The sequence below is a fragment of the Pongo abelii genome, chromosome 7 (genome assembly GCF_028885655.2).
Source record: "Pongo abelii isolate AG06213 chromosome 7, NHGRI_mPonAbe1-v2.0_pri, whole genome shotgun sequence".
NCBI classification, from domain to species: Eukaryota; Metazoa; Chordata; class Mammalia; order Primates; family Hominidae; genus Pongo; species Pongo abelii.
This window is the reverse complement of record NC_071992.2, coordinates 161,176,041-161,193,178: the sequence shown is the minus strand read 5'-3', so window position 1 is coordinate 161,193,178 and position 17,138 is coordinate 161,176,041. Positions and strand designations below refer to the sequence as shown.

General features: G+C 52.8%; 1 protein-coding gene across 5 annotated transcripts in view; it reads left to right on the top strand.

The window, feature by feature from the left end:
- Positions 1-380: 380 nt before the first annotated feature.
- ARHGAP39 (Rho GTPase activating protein 39) overlaps positions 381-17,138 on the top strand; it is a 154,400-nt gene continuing 137,642 nt past the window's right edge. For 3 of the 5 annotated variants that reach the window (XM_054519299.2, XM_024251611.3, XM_054519296.2), the window contains exon 1: positions 386-550. The gene's annotated coding sequence lies outside the window, so the exon portion shown is untranslated. Of the gene's footprint in view, positions 551-17,138 lie in introns of all 5 variants that reach the window. The other 2 variants (XM_024251610.3, XM_024251609.3) reach the window with 1 other exon arrangement.

Below are 17,138 nucleotides of genomic sequence, written 5' to 3'. Positions count from 1 at the left end.
GCTGTATTTCCAGAGTTGAAGAAAAGTGAAATCTCAGACTTGGGAAGCCCAACGTGGTTTGAGAGGGCAAAATTACACCAAACCACACCGAGACGTGTCAGATGGTAACTGCTCTGCACCAAAAGACACGGGAAGACACCGCTAACTCACAGGGTAGGTCCGCGCGGGAAGCCTCTGGCGCGGCGGCGGGGCGGGGCCAGGCGGCTCCCAGCATGCCGCGCGCGCCCTCCGCGGGACTCCGGCTCCCGGCATGCCGCGCGCCAGCGCATGCCTTATGCGGCCTCGCGAGGCAGTGCCCCCTGGCGGCGGGTGGTGTCCGCCGCGGGGGCGGAGCCGGAGGCGGGGGGTTGCGCTTGGTGACGGGAGGACGCGCGGCCGCCGCGCACTGGGCCGGCGGCGGCGGCGGCGGCGGCGGAGGACGCCGACAGCACGGGCTGCCGCGGCAGCGGCGGCGGAGCAGCAGAGAGGCCGGGGAGCGGCGGGCGGCTCACGCGCGTCGCGCGGGCCGGGATGAGGGACTGTGGCGGCGCGGCCCGCGCGCAGCCGGCCGGTGAGAGCGCGGGCAGCGGGCGGTGGGCGGCGCGGGCCGGGAAGATGGCGGAGGGGCCGGCGCTGCGGTCCCCGTGGTGCTGGCCCAGCCTCGGCGGAGGCTCCAGGCCCGGCAGCGCGAGGAATCCAGGCCCGCGGCGACTGCAGCGGCGGGAGGGGCTGTGACTGGGCCGTGGAGGGAGGGGGCGTGGGTGTGCGGGGCCGGGCCGGGGGGGGGGGGCGCGGAGGCTCGAGGTGCCAAGGCCGCGCGGGGCCCGGGTGCGCGCCGACGGGCCGGGCTGGGAGTGCGAGGGTGGGTGAGTGCGCGTGTGCCCGTCCCGAAGTGGGTGTGACTGTACCCTGTCCAGGGTGGGTTGTGTCCCTGCCCTAGGTGGGTGTGAGTGTGCCCGGCCCCAGTGTGGGTGTGGGTGTGCCCCTCTCCAGAGTGAGTGTGCCCCTGTCCACGGTGGGTATGAGTGTGCCCGGCCCGAGGGGAGTGTGGGTGTGTCCGGCCCCAGGGGGGGTGTGAGTGTGCTCCTGCCCGAGGGGGGTGTGTGCCTGGCCCTAGGTGGGTGTGAGTGTGCCCCTGCCCGAGGGGGGTGTGAGGGGACCCCGCCCGTGGTGGGTGTGGGTGCACGTGTGCCCAGCCTGAGCTCGGGGCACTGGCCGCATTCTCGGGCGCCTTCGGAGTGGGGACAAGGTGGGTGCCCGCCGGTCGGGGCTGGTGCCCGCGTCCTGAAGGGCGGCCCGGGTGCAGGGCTGCGGTGCGCTGCGGTGCGCTGCGGTGCAGCCTCGGGCTTTGTCCCCGGGGCGCAGGGAGCGGACATGGGCGTCTCCAGGTGGGGTCATGGCCGCCTGCGGGTGGGCTCTGCGGCCTCGCCTCTGCGGCAGGCGCGGGCTGGGGCTCTGGCGCTCGGAGCCTTCCTCTCCCCGTTGCCCCCCGAGCTGGAATTTCCTCGGTTGCTTCCCAGTTGCTGGAGTGCTGTGGGTGGAGGCGGCGTTCCGTGCCCAGGGCTGCGAGCGAGGCAGGCTGTGCATTTTGGGGCCCAGGACGTTTTTTATTTTAAAACGTGCAGCCGGCTCCTTGGCAGCTGTGGGTGTGTTCCGAGCCGCTTCCCACCAGCAGCTGCTGTGGGCGCTGCGCAGCTTGGGAAACGCAGCCGGGCCCCCTCCCCCTCAGTGCTGTAAGGGTTTAGCCAGACCTCCAGTGACCTCTGCTGAAAAACCTACAGTGGTGAGGCTTCTCGTGCGTCCTGGTGCAACAATACCGAGATTTGTCTTTTGAAGCCAGTGAGGGGAATTGGACGCTGCGTCCTAGGTGCCCTCTATAGACAGCAGGTGGTTCCGTCGGCAGCGCCCAATCCACAAGGAGCAAGGTGCGATTCTCGCGCCGGGGGAGGGAAAGGCGATTTGATAGGAGGTGTGGCTGTAAATCGAGGAGACTCATTCCATAAACCGCCCTGGGCGCAGGCTCTGTAGCCATAAATGCTTGGAGTGAATGAATGGGGGTGGCGCCTCGCTCCCTGCACTTGGTCTAGCCAGCTGTCTTGCTGAGAGGCAGGGGAGCAGAGTGGACAGGAGGGCGGGTTCTGGAGCCAGGCTGCCCGCCTCTGAGTCGCGACTCTTCTGTTTACTGGCTTTGTGGTCTTCGGCAAGGTCTCTGTGCCTTTGGCTTCTCATCTGTAAAATGGGAACACTAATAATATTGGCCTCATAGGGTTGTTTTGAGGACTCAGTCAATTAAGACTTGTGAAACACTTTGTTCCTGGCACATTGTGTTCTAGAAAGTTAGGAATTGTTATTACCGCCAAGATCTGGTGCTTCTGGGGTGCATGTGCTGGGTCAGTGGGTCTTTGGTTTCCCCAGCACTGCCAATGTAATGTAAACTTCCAGTTTACGTTAAGCTAGAAGTCTGTGGCGCTGGTTTCTCACACAAGAAAGCTGAGGTCATATTTGGATGAACACATGTTTATAAAGGTAAAAGAGAGACAAGCCTCACATACTTAGATGAATTATTATATAAGATTGTTTTAAGACGTTCTTAGAGAAAAATGGCCAGGTGCAGTGGCTCACGCCTGTAATGCCAGCACTTTGGGAAGCTGGGGCGAGCAGATCGCTCGAGGTCAGGAGTTCAAGATCAGCCTAACCAACATGGTGAAACCCCGTCTCTACTAAAAATACAAAAATTAGCTGGGTGTGGTGGCTCACGCCTGTAGTCCCAGCTACTCGGGAGGCTGAGGCAGGAGAATGGCGTGAACCCAGGAGGCGGAGCTTGCAGTGAGCCGAGATTGTGCCACTGCACTCCAGCCTGGGCGACAGAGCGAGACTGTCTCAAAAAAAAAAAAAAAAAAAAGAATATTTTATTTTATTTTTATTTTTAATTTTTGAGACAGAGTTTCGCTCTGTCCGCCTCGGCTTCCCAAAGTGCTGGGATTACAGGCGTGAGCCACCGCGCCCAGCCAGTTTTTGCTTGTTTTTGAGACAGGGTCTCACTCTGCTGGCCAGGCTGGAGTGCAGTGGTGCGATCATGGCTCACTGCAGCCTCAACCTCCTGGGCTCAAGGCATCCTCCCACCTTAGCCTCCCAAGTAGCTGGGACTACAGGTGTGTGTCACCACACCTGGCTAATTTTTTTGTTCGGTTTTGTTTGTAGAGATGGGTTTTGCCATGTCACCCAGACTGGTCTCAAACTCCTGAGCTCAAGTGATCCACTTGCCTTGGCTTCCCAAAGTATTGTGATTACAGGCGTGAGCCACTGCGCCCAGCCTGCCGTTGTTGTTATACTTCTCAGTATTATCCTTGCAACAGAAAAGGTGATTTATTAAAATAAACATTAAGTGACAGGGAGGACATAACAGAAAGTGAGAAGGTGGAATCACCAGCAGTGTAACATTCTGCCTGCTAAGCTGTTGTGAGAAGTAAGATTTTTTTTTTTTTTTTTGAGACAGAGTCTTGCTCTGTTGCCCAGGCTGGAGTGCCGTGGTGTGATCTCTGCTCACTGCAAGCTCCACCTCCCAGGTTCACGCCATTCTCCTTTCTCAGCCTCCCGAGTAGCTGGGACTACAGGCGCCTGCCACTGCGCCCGGCTAATTTTTTGTATTTTTAGTAGAAACGGGGTTTCACCATGTTAGCCAAGATGGTCTCGATATCCTGACCTCGTAATCTGCCCGCCTCAGCCTCCCAAAGTGCTGGGATTACAGGAGTGAGCCACCGCGCCTGGCCTTTTTTTTTTTTTTTTTTTTTGAGACGGAGTCTTGCTCTGTCGCCCAGGCTGGAGTGCCGTGGTGAGATCTGGGCTCGCTGTAAGCTCCGCCTCCCGGGTTCATGCCATTCTCCTGCCTCAGCCTCCCAAGTAGCTGGGACTACAGGCGCGCGCCACCACGCCCGGCTAATTTTTTTGTATTTTTAGTAGAGATGGGGTTTCACGGTGTTAGCCAGGATGGTCTCAATCTCCTGACCTCGTGATCCGCCCACCTCGGCCTCCCAAAGTGCTTGGATTACAGGCGTGAGCCACTGCGCCTGGTCGAGAAGTAAGATTTAACTTGCTTCAGAACATAGTGGAAAGATTCCCCATATTTCTCAAGGAGATGGTCCTCAAGTCTGGTCACCTCTTCCCTCTGTATTTTAGCTTTACCTTAGAAAATCACATCTCATCACCTTTATATTGTGTGACACAAAGATTAGGGAAAACCCTTCCACGTTTAGTAGAGTGTTTTGAGATTTGTGACATTTAAGGTGAGAATATTTAATGTTTAGAGAGTGGTAACACAAATAGCCTAAAATAGATTTTTAAATGCCCATCCCAGCTTTGTCTCCTACCTCTCTGCTGGGATGGGCTGTGGAAGCTGCATGCTACATGGAGAGTTGGCATGTCCTTGAACAATTTATCAACAGTAGTTTAGAGAATGCAGCCTCCTGGTAGGCTTGTACTGGCTTCTTTGGTGCTGTTGAAAAAAAGTCCATGAAATACGCTCTTATATTGAGACACCTACTTCTACTAGCAAAGCCTCTCTGCTGTGCCTCTTCATTGACTCACAGTCCTGCGTCATAGACCTTATGTGATCCGTCTCACAGTTAGCTTTGCGGGTGTCCTATAAAGACACCACAAGGCATGGCTCAAAAGAGCAGACTCTGGTGTTCAGCCTGTGGAGCAGACTCCCTCGCAGAGCTGGACAGACTCCCTCGCAGAGCTGGACTACCCTGCCTGGCTTGTCTCCTGTCCCTTCTCGTTACCTTTCTTGCTTCAGCAAGTGAAATCCTTACCCTCTGACACTGGCTGTCTCTGCTGCCACTGTGCTTGCTTTGTTGTGTCTTTCATCTGCCACTTAGACTTGTTCCGAAGTTTATCTGACAGGTCTTTGCTCTGCCCTGAGATTGAGTATGACCCTGACTTCCATGCCCTGGCCACACTGTTTCCACCTGCTGTGGTCCTCCTCCTCAGCTGGTCTGCACGCCAACTCCTCTGCCACATCTGCTGTGTTTGGTATCAAGACACCTGAGACCAGGATTTTGCAGGGGTAGTCGTCCCTAAAACTCATGTTGGTCACTGGTGCCTGCCATCCTGCTAACCCCCTGAAATGTGATGGTGACAAAATAATTTTATTATCATACATGTGTGAGTTTTGTTAACATGAAATAGCACCCCCCTCCATTGATAATCTTGTTATGAAACTCGTACCAGTCTTTGACACAGTTCGTGTATTGTGAAAAGAGATTATGGCCGCTATTATGATCCATTGGGTGGAATTTTTCTTGGTGCAACATTTGGTGTGTCTTTCCCCTCCTTTTCTTTTGCGTTTTTGGATTTCTGTGGGAAGAACCATAATATTTAGCATTAATAATTTTTTTTCAATTTTTTATGCAAGTGTTTTCCAAGTATTGTTTTGTAGTTTTAAAATCGAACATCTAATTTATACTCAGTTGTACTTACATTGTAGTGCCACAGACATGCTTTCAGGGAGCTTAAAAAGAAAAAATCTGCTACAGATATGAGTCCTTCTGTGATTAAAGGCCTAACCCGTGCTCCAGACCAGGGGTCAGTACACTGCAGCCCCACTGGCAGACTCCTCTGCCTGTTTTTGTAAATGAGGTTTTATTCAACAGCCGCACCTGTTTATTTCTGTATTGTCCATGGCTGCTCTGGCTGAACCGACTCCTTGTGCAGAGGCTGTGTGGCCCGCAAAGCCTAAACCCTTTGTTATCTGGCCCATTTACAGAAAAGTTTGCTTTAGAAGTTTAAAGGGGAGATAATTGCAGGGAGCCGCAGCAGTGAAGGGAGGCTTCAAGACGAGGTGGTCTTCTAGCTGAACCGTACTCAGTGGGATGTGAAGAGGGAAGAGTAGGGACATAGCACTGCAGACAGAAGTATTTTCACATTTTGGGAGCAAAGGTGAGAAGGTTGGTTATGTGTGGTTTCTAGCGGTTTAAAGGTTGTGTAAGGAATAATGGGAGATAAGGGTCATAATGAGAAGGTCTTTGAATTACAGTTAAAGGCTTTAGATTTTAATTTTCTTTTTGTTTTCGAGATGGAGTCTTGCTCTGTCGTCCAGGCTGGAGTGCAGTGGTGCGATCTCGGCTCACTGCAAGCTCCGCATCCCGGGTTCACGCCATTCTCCTGCCTCAGCCTCCCAAGTAGCTGGGACTACAGGCGCCCACCACCACGCCTGGCTAATTTTTTTGTATTTTTAGTAGAGACGGGGTTTCACCGTGTTAGCCAGGATGGTCTCGATCTCCAGACCTCGTGATCTGCCCGCCTCAGCCTCCCAAAGTGCTGGGATTACAGGCATGAGACACTGCGCCCGGCCTAGATTTTAATTTTCTAGCTAACAGGAGCCACTGCAGGCAGGTTTGTGAGCAGGGGATGTCCTGATTAATGGTTTAGGGAGATTTAATTGGCGATGTCCTGTAGGATGGGTTGGTGAAGGAAGAAATCCAAATCCGGGAGTTTACTGGACAGCTTTCTCCAGGGCGAGTTGCAGTAGCAACCCCAGCACTGCAGCGCTCACAGCAGCAGAGGCTGATTCCTGCTCGCGTTTCATTTGCTTGTGACTCTTTTCCAAGAGTCTTCATTTCCAGACCCAGGACCAGGCCTTATATGGCACATGCTGTTTTTATGGCAAGAGAGTGGCAGAAACCTAGTGTCTTTTCCAGCACTATCCTGGACTGGCATCTCAGGGTCCACGGACCAAAGCAGGGTGTGACGCACAGCCTTCTTGTGGGGAAGGGTGAGCCCCTGCTCGGACGCTGTGCTGAATAGAGCTAAGGAGCCCGCACCTGCTGTCTGGGCCATCTCACGATGACTGAAGGTGCAGCTGGATGTCTCCCCTCAGCCGCAGACGCTGGTCGCTGGAGCTGGCCACCATGCACGAGAGCCCCTGAGGCGGCTCAGACTCAGCACCCATGTTCACTTCTGGCCTCAACCCTTTGGGACTTTGGGACCTCCATCTGCTTAGTCACCACCTAGAAGTTTGGCATGCTGGGTCCTCCTCTCAGCTGCCATGCGAGCTGCCATGCGGTACGGCTCCAGGTCCTCTTGCTAGTTCCCCCTGAACAGTGATCAGAACCCCTGCCTGAGCGGGACCTGCGCCATGTCCCTCCTGCACTAGGCTGTGCTTCCTGGGGCTCCCCTGCCGCAGCCTTGAGCCACTCCCCTGTCTCTGCCACACAGGGCAGTGGTCTCCCCAGGGGTGATTCTGACACCACTCCCCGCCCCCGTGCCACATTTGGCAATATTTGGAGACATTTTTGGTTGTCCCAACTAGGAAGGGATGGCCAAGGATTTGTGGAGGCCAGGGATGCTGTTGAAATCCTACAGTGCACAGGATGGCGCCAGGCTCAGAGCGTCTAGGCGAGTGACTCTGCTGCCTGGCTCTCCTCCCTGGCTCCCCAGTGCTTCCTGGGCCATGCTCCACAGCGCTGCGTGACCCCAACCTACTCTGCTCTCCAGAAAAACTGCCATGTGGTCATGGGCCAAGCCTTTCTTGGCGTCCCTCCTTCCAAAACTAAGCCAAGTTCACCGGTTCCTTCAGCCCTTTGACTCAGACTCAGGTAATGTCCGTGGGAGCGCCTCCTGGATCGCTGCCTTGTCCTCAGGTGCTCCACCCCCTCTCGTAGTGCTCTAGGTGGTGCTTTTGGTCACTGCACAATCACATAATATTTTCTCCCCTCCGGACTGGGAAGTCCTTGAGGGCAACAGATACATTTGTATTTTCTTTTTTTTTTTTTAGAGAGAGTCAGGGTGGGTTGCCCAGGCTGGAGTGCAGTGGTATGATCACAGCTCACTGCAGCCTCCATCTCCTGGGCTCAAGTGATCCTCCCACCTTGGCCTCAGAAAGTGCCGGGATTGTAGACATGAGCCATGGCACCTGGCTGCTTGTGTTCTGAATGTCTTGCTGCAGATTGCAACATTTTCTTTGAGCACTGGCTTCAGTAAAGATGATTGGGTTTAGGATGGGGAGTTGCCCTCAGAGAATGGCTGGCGCAGCAGGAGGAGGGACTCCTTGACACATTTCCCACGTCCACTGCTTCCATCTTCCTGGGCCTCTCTTGTAACTTGCTTTCCTAAGTATAAATGTCTGGATTCTCACAGATTCTCTTTATTTTTGCTTCCTAGAAAGTTTCAATTTTGTTTATTAACATTTTTGAGCAGATAATATACGTGGTTCAAAAGTACAAAGGGAGCTCAGTGAAGCCTCCTAGTCTCTACCCTGGAACCTGGTTCCCCTGGAAGCTTTGCTGGACCAGCTTCTTGTGTGTCCTTCTAGAGATACTTTGTAACTTTGCAAGCAAACAAGTGTATGTGTTCTTTTTTTTCCTTACCCTTTTCTTTTTAAAAAGTTTCTGAACCTTGCCTTTTTCAACTATGTTTGAGAGATCTTTCCATATCAGTACATTTTCCAGTACATTCTTTCCATGGCTGCACTGTATTCGGCTGTATGGAGGTGCTGTGGAATTTTCGTGCAGTTACGAGCAAGGCTATAGGCACAGTGTTTCGCAAATGTACCTGTAGGACCCATTTTAGAAATAGCATCTCTTTCTTCAATCACCGTTTATTCCGTCACATCAGGGTTTGCTTTTGTCTCTTAGTGTCTTTATTTCTGCACTTCCTTTGGTCATTTATTTCTCCTAATTATCTCATCTCTCTATATTTTAAATAATATAGTAGGTCAAATTAAATGAGTGTCTCAGTTGGAAACTGGTTCACCTTTTGTGTGTTCTTTTGGTTGAGTGACTGGAAATATACACGTCCACGCAGAAACTTGTCCATGAGTGTTCACAGCAGCCAGAAAGTGGAGACAACCTAAATGTCCATCAACGGATGAATGGATAAACACAATGTGATCCATTCCTGCAATGGAATATTATTTGGCAATAAAAGGAAGTGAGTTACTGATTCATGTTATAACGTGTGTGAACCTTAAAAATATGCAGGCCAGGCGCAGTGGCTCAGGCCTCTAATCCCAGCACTTTGGGAGGCCGAGGCGGGCGGATCACAAGGTCAAGAGATGGAGACCATCCTGACCAACATGGTGAAACCCTGTCTATACTAAAAATACAAAAATTAGCTGGGCGTGGAGATGAGAGGTGACAACGTGCTAGCAGCACTCGCTCGCGCTCGGCGCCTCCTCGGCGTCCGCTCTGGCCACGCTCGAGGAGCCCTTCAGCCTGCTGCTGCGCTGTGGGGGCCTCTCTCTGGGGCTGGCCGAGGCCGGAGCCGGCTCCCTCTGCTCGCAGGGAGGTGTAGAGGGAGAGGCGTGGGCGGGAGCCGGGGCTGTGGCTGGCGCCTGCTGGGCTTGATCTGGGAGGAGCTCCCTCTGGGCTGCTAGAGTGCCCGGGCTAAGTGCTGGAGTGCCCGGGCAAAGTCCCACCATTGAGAGGTGAAGCCGGCTGGGCTTCTGGGTGGGGTGGGGACTTGGAGAACTTTTCTGTCTAGCTAAAGGTTTGTAAACACACCAATCAGTAGTCTATGTCTACCTAAAGGTTTGTAAACGCACCAATCAGCACTCTGTGTCTAGCTCAAGGTTTGTAAACGCACCAGTCAAGCACCCTGTGTCTAGCTCAAGGTTTGTAAATGCACCAATCAGTGCTCTGTGTCTAGCTAATCTAGTGGGGACTTGGAGAACTTTTGTGTCTAGCTAAAGTATTGTAAATGCACCAATCAGCACTCTGTGTTTAGCTGAAGGTTTGTAATCAGCACCCTGTCAAAACGGACCAATCAGCTCTCTGTAAAATGGGCCAATCAGCTCTCTGTAAAATGGACCTATCAGTAGGATGTGGGTGGAGCCAGATAAGGGACTAAAAGGAGGCCACCCAAGCCAGCAGCGGCAATCGGCTGGGGTCCCCTTCCATGCTGTGGTAGCTTTGTTCTTTCGCTCTTTGCACTAAATCTTGCTGGTGCTCACTCTTTGGGTCCACGCCGCCTTTATGAGCTGTAACACTCACCGCGAAGGTCTGCAGCTTCACTCCTGAAGCCAGCAAGACCAGGAACCCACTGGGAGGGAAGAACAACTCCTGACAGGAGGAAGGAACAACCCTGGACACGCTACCTTTATGAACTGTAACACTCACCGCCAAGGTCTGCAGCTTCACTCCTGAGGCCAGCGAGACCACAAACCCACCAGAAGGAATGAACAACTCCAGATGCACCTCCTTTAAGAACTGTAACACTAACCACGAAGGTCTGCAGTTTCACTCCTGAAGTCAGCAAGACCACAAGCCCACCAGAAGGAACAAACTCCGGACATACCATCTTTAAGAGCTGTAACACTCACCGCGAGGGTCCGCGGCTTCATTCTTGAAGTCAGCAAGACCAAGAACCCGCCAATTCCGGACACAGTGGTGTACCGGGAGGCAGAGGTTACAGTTAGCCGAGATCATGCCACTGCACTGTAGCCTGGCGACAGAGTTAAGACTCTGTCTCAAAAAAAAAAAAAAAATGCTAAGTGAAAGAAGCTGGAAACACACTGTATGATTCTAATGGCATTGGTGGCTTGTCTGGAGTGGCTGCTGCCATGACGCTGGCTGCAGCTGGGGAGGCCTGGGGCTGCATGGTCCACGGAGCTGGTGGGAACTGGGAACAGGCAGGAGCCGCACCCCCTTCCAAGTTGGAGGGGTGGGAGCCTGGCCCTCCTGGGCACAGCTGCAGCTGTCCAGCTGTGGCTATGGACCCAGACATCCCTGCTTTCTCGGGGACTCAGGAAGCCCCCCTTCCCCTGCAGACTCAGAAGCAGGCCAGCCTGCTCCCACTGCCTGGCCTCTCTCTGCTCCTGGTGCCGACGTCAGTTTTGGAACAAAGTTGAGGCTGAGCCCAGGCACTGTTGCAACCTGGCCAGATGTGCATGCACTTGGGGCAAAACTGACATGCCGGCCCCCTGCCTTCTCGGCCGCCTTTGGACTTTGGGTGCCGACGAGTGAGCACAGGAAGGAGCCCAAGGAGGGGCTGAGGGCAGCTTGGCTCAGGCCTGCAGGAGCCCCTCAGCACGAATAGCCTGGACACCACGGACGGCAGGTTGATGGCAGCAGGAGGCAGACAGGCTCCTGAGTGGAAAGGAGCAGGTCCCTGGTGAGGCCCCATGTTCAAGTCAGGGACAGCCTGAAGCCTGGGGGCTGGGCTGCCAGTTCCATGGACCAGAGTAAGAGTTTATGGTGCTTTTTCTGGGCTTGCCCACGGCCACCCATGAACTAATCAGCACGTACTTTCTCCCCCCTGAAGCCCATAAAAACCCTGGACTCAGCCAGACTCAGGCAAACAACAGGACAGCCTGCCTGCAGATAGGATAGGCGCTAACCAGTCCGAGTCTCCTCTCTGCTGAGACCTGAACAGTCGTCAGGACAACCCGTATGCGGAAAGGAGCTACCCACTGTGGGTCTCCCGAGAGCTGTTCTGTCGCACAGTGAAGCTCCTCTCCACCTTGCTTACTCTCCAGTTGTTCACATACCTCATTCTTCCTGGACATGTGACAAGAACTTGGGACCTGCTGAATGGCGGGACTAAATGAGCTGCAACACAAACAGGGCTGAAACACACACTCCCCCGACCACTGCCCCCCACCACTCACCACGTTGCAGGTAATGAAAAGGAGAGAAGAGCTGCAGTACTTTGGGGATCCCAGACCTAGGGTCTCCTCAAGCCAGGGCTGTGACACCCTCTTTGGGGTTCTGTGGTTCCCGGCATCTCCAGGCTTCCGAATACCACTGCATTCCCCTCATCCAGATACAGGTGCCCACAGTGGAAGCCACGTGCCGTACATCTGGTCAAGCCGCAGCCTCGCGCAGAGCTGGCACCTGGAGAAGCCTGCCCCACTGCAGCCGGCATGCCTGGCTATGCACGGTGGCCTGACCCAGCGCTTGCTTGCCCACACACCCCTTGCCACTTTGCGCCTGGCTTGCACTTGGCAGGTGTGGGATCTGGGCCGGTAGTGCGAGCTGAGCACAGCCTGCCAGGCTGAGTGGGTGGAATGATCCCAGTGGGCATGAGCAATACTCAGGCAGAAGGTGCCACTGGCCACAGCGGCTTCTGGCTGCTGAAGCAACACCCCAAGGATCTCATGACAATTCCGTTTATGTGAAGTGTCCAGAAGAAGTGAATCTGTAGAGATAGAAAGTAGATTAGTGGTTGCCAAGGGCTGGGGGATGACAGCCAAGAGGTATGGAATTTCTTTTAGCATAATGAAAATATTTTAAAGTTGACTGTGGTGAACGTGCACATATCTGTGAATATACTAAAAATAACCTAAAATCATATACTTTAATTGGGTGAATTGTATGTAATGTGAATTCTATCTCAGTGAAGCTGTTAAAAACAGGAGTGACTAGGATTTTTCAGAAGAGAACATTCCAAGGTGAGAGTCAGAAGGCTGCATGCCCACAGAGGGCCTTGGTGCCGATGTGTTCCTGGGGGCTGTGGCAAGGCGATGAGTCCCTGATCAGTTTCTTTTCTTTCTTCCTCTTTTTTTTTTTTTTTTGAGACAGGTTCTCGATCTATCACGCATGCCAGGGGGCAGTGGCATGATCTCTGCTCACTGTATCTTTGACCTCCTGGGCTCAAGTGATCCTCCTGCCTCAGCCTTCCAAGTAGCTGGAACAATAGGTGCATGTCACCGTGCCCAGCTAATTTTTGTAATTTTTGTAGAGGCAGGATTTCACCCTGTTACCCAGGCTGGTTTTGAACTCTTGGGCTCAAGTGATCCTCCCGCTTCTTGTCTCCCAAAGTGCTGGGATTACAGGCATGAACCACTGTGCCTGGCCCCTGATCAGTGTCAAATTTCAGGTGGTAGCAGATGCTACACTGGTCTCCGTGCAGAAGACTTGAGTTAAACATTGACTTAATCGCTGCCTGTGTGATTGAGCGCAGATAAGTGAGTTAAGCACTCGAGCTCTCATCTGCAGATAAGATGCTTGTCCTGCTTATTTGTTCAAGGTTGATGTGAAGCTGAAGAATGGCTGAGTCTCAGTGGGTTCTGTAAATTACTGTTATTTGTGTATAATAGGAGTTTTAAAAATTAATGTCAACACTAAGAGGCTGATGAACCAGCCTCTTGCAGGCTGGTCTAAGCGCACACAGAGCACAGTTGATGGCAGTGTAGACAGATGTGAGGCGTGGGAGCACCACTGTCTCCCCAGCTCCTGGCAGCCAGGGCGCTGGACACAGGGTCCAGAACCCCTTGTCTGGCCAACAATGTTTAAGTCTATTTTCCTTTCTTGCCGTGCTCCTTTCATCTTTTCTGCTTTTTCTCTTGATTATTACTTTAAACTACTAGAGGCCCCAACACTGTCCAGGCAGAGTGGCTGATGCTTCCTTCGTGGGTTGAGTTTACTGTTAGCCTTGAGATACTCCTAGTGGTTTTCCGTTACAGTCCCTTCAAGCATTCCCTGTGATCACAGTGGTGGCCAGCATGTTCCTCCTGGCACTCAGAGCTGTGCTGAAGCCTCTGCAGTGTAAGTTTTCCCGGAATCTGACTGCCTGCTGCATGTGTGGCTGATAAAGGGGAGCAGCTTCTGAAACTCTAGGTGCTGTTTCTATTTAATTGCAGCTGTGTTGACCTTTTATTTTCTATTCAGAATTCCGCCGTGCTGTGGAAATTCCTACATCTGGGAGGGGGTAGTGCTGTGACGTCCCTGAGACCCTCGTTTACAGCATGTGCCGGAATCACAGACGGCGTCCAGGAACAGTGTGGGGCTTTCTGCCCAAGGCCGCTGGGACCCAGGATGAGCCTCACTTGGGCAGAGCCCGTCTCCATTGCTCTGGCAGGGCTCTCACACCTGGTCTTGTGTTTGCCAGGCCCACCCACACTCATCTCGCCCCTATCTCTACTGTCGCCTGTATGTGCCAACCACTTGCCAGTCAGATACCCCCGACAGGGAGGAGACAGACCAGGCCTCTGGTGGGGGACACGGGAGTGAGTTGTGCTAACATCCTGTGGACAGCAGAGGTGGCTGTGTGCCTGGGGTCATAGGGAGAACCCTAGGGTGGCTGGCCGGGAGGGGTGTGGAGTTCAGGTAGGCTTTCTGGAGAAGGGGTGTCTTGTCTGGAAAGGAGGAATATCGGCAGCTGAGCCTTGGGCCATTCACCAGGCGCAAAAAGAGCGCACCTCAGGCGGGAGGGATGTGCAGCCGGAGCCAGCAGCTCTGTGTGACTGGAGTGCCTGGCGAGAGCCCAGGTGAGCAGGCATCTCGGGGTCAGTGAGCAGGTGGGAGGCTGGTGTTTGCAGCGTGTAGAGTGAGACTGTCTCCTGAAGGGGAGCACTTCTCAGCTTGAGCCCCACCTTCGGAGTCAACATGCAGTTAGGGAGAGTGAAGGGGTTGGCAATAGCTTCTTTGTAACTCCAGCTTTATTCGTTCATTTCTTTTGCGGAAAACATCAGAACTTATGTGAAGTTATTATCCACCCTTGACGCATTCTGATGTATTTTAAATGGTAAGTCATTGCAGAATTGGCCTGTTGGTGACCCTGTGCCCCTGGCTGGGAGATGCTGCAGGGCAGAGACTCTTGTCAGTGACCTGCAGAGCCTGGCATGGGCCCCAGGTGCAAGGATGAGACACCTGACATAGGCCTCATTCCACAGAGAGAACTGACATTAGGATGAGACACCTGACATAGGCCTCATGCCACAGAGAGAACTGACATTAGGATGAGACACCTGACATAGGCCTCATGCCACGGAGAGAACTGACATTAGGGTTTACAAACTGGAATTAATTAGCATGTGCTTGGTATGTGAAGGGCCCTGGTTGGGTATTGGGAGAAGCTTGGCGGCCCTGAGGCTTGGCAGCACTGCGTGTGCTGAGTGTGAGCACATGTGTGTGGTGGGGGTCTCTGGTGTGGGAGGAGGGAGCAGCACCACGCAGCGTCGTCAGAGCTGGATTGGGTGGTCGTGCCTTTCTGGTCATCCATTCCATGGATAACTGAGTGCCGGTGAGTGGTGCTGGGGGCTGGTAGTGCAGAGGTAAAGCATTTGTCTCTTGAAGCTCAGAGTCTAGTGCAGGTAACAGATACACACAGTGGGCAACTGCGGTGTGTGGTCTGAGTGCTGATCAGTGGTGCTGGGGGCTGGCAGTGCAGGGGTAAAGCGTTTGTCTCTTGAAGCTCTGAGTCTAGTGCAGGGAACAGATACACACAGTGGGCAACTGAGGTGTGTGATCTGAAGGACGGGGATGAGGCTGTGAGAGCAAATCTAGCGTGCTTCATTTAGATGAGGAGCTCAGGGCAAGCCTCCAGGAGGGAGATTGAGTCTGGGGCCTGCAGGAGATGGTGGGGATCAGCTCCTGTGGCAGCCCTGGGGTAGCAGGACCGGATGGCAGGAGCCCAGGGAGCCTGGAGCAGGGTGGGGGGTGGGACAAGTGAGACAGCCAGCCAGACTGCACCAAGGGCCCACCCAAAATAGTCTTCTTGAAGCCTCACCCAGGCTTTTGTGTCAGGAGCACATCAAGGAGACTGGCAGGAAATACAGAAATGGTTGAGCCACCTGTGGTTCAGGTGAATGACAGTGGGGCTGAGGCTGAGGGGAGATGGCAGAGGTGTGGGATTCAGAGGCTCGATGGCCCGGTGGGGAGGATGATGGGAGGGGTGTGGTGAACCCGGGCACAGCCTCCTTGTCCCAGGCGCTGATCCTGCTTCCCGGTACGCTCTAGCATGCGTCCGAGCTCTGTTGCTTTTTATTGCTGAGGGACGTTCTGTTGTACGGGTCAACCCCATTTCCTTTAGACTTTCATCCATTGCTGGGCATTTGAGTTGTTTCCACATTTGACTATTATGAATATTTGTGTAGTTGCTGGGTCATATGGTAATTCTATGTTTACTTTTGAGGAAATGCCAAACTGTTTTCCAAAGCAGCTGCCCCGTTCTACGTTCCCACAGCGATACATAAGGTTCCAATGTTTCCACATCCTTGACAATACTTGTGATTGTTCATCCTTCTGATAAAAGCCATCTCAGTGGATGTGAAGTGACATCTCAGTGATTTTTATTTGTATTTCCCCAATGGCTAATGATGTTGAACATCTTTTTTGTGTTTGTTGACCATTTGTTCATCATCTTTGCAGAAATGTCTATTCGTATCCTGTCCCATTTTTCAAATGGGCTACTTATCCTTTATGACTGAGTTATGTGTTTTTTATATATTCTGTATACAAGTGCCAGATCAGATATATACAATTTATAAATGTGTTCTTCCATTCTGTGGGTTATTTTTTTCTTTATTTTTTGCAGTACATAAGGCCTTGGAATTTTTATCTTTCTTTTTTTCTTTTTTTATTTTTTTGAGACAGAGTCTCGCTCTATCATCCAGGCTGGAGTGCGGTGGTGTGATCTTGGCTCACTGCAAGCTCCGTCTCCTGGGTTCACGCCATTCTCCTGCCTCAGCCTCCCGAGTAGCTGGGACTACAGGTGCCTGCCACCACGCCCGGCTAATTTTCCGTATTTTTAGTAGAGATGGGGTTTCACTGTGTTAGCCAGGATGGTCTAAAATCTCCTGACCTCGTGATCCACCCACCTCGGCCTCCCAAAGTGCTGGGATTACAGGCGTGAGCCACTACGCCTGGCTGGAATTTTTATCTTTCTTGATGGTATCATTTGAAGCACAAAAGTTTTTTAATTTTGATAGAAATAATTGTTATTGGTGGTGGTGGTGGTGGTGGTGGTGCTTGTACTTTTATATTACAGCTAAAAAATCATTGCTTAACCCAACATCATAAAGATTTACTCCTGGCTGGGCATGGTGGCTCATGCCTGTAATCCCAGCACTTTGGGAGGCTAAGGTGGGTGGATTACAAAGTCAGGAGTTCGAGACCAGTCTGGCCAATATGGTAAAACCCTGTCTCTTCTAAAAAATGCAAAAATTATCCCAGTATGGTGGCACACACCTATAGTCCCAGCTACTCAGGAGGCTGAGGCAGGAGAATCACTTGAACCTGGGAGGCGGAGTTTGCAGTGAGCCGAGATTGCACCACTGCACTCCAGCCTAGGCGACAGAGTGAGACTGTGTTTAAAAAAAAAAAAATATATATATATATATATATATATATATATATTTATTCCTGCTCAGGTGCAGTGGCTTGTGCCTGTATTCCCAGCACTTTGTGAGGCCTAGATGGGAGGATCACTTGAGGCCAGGA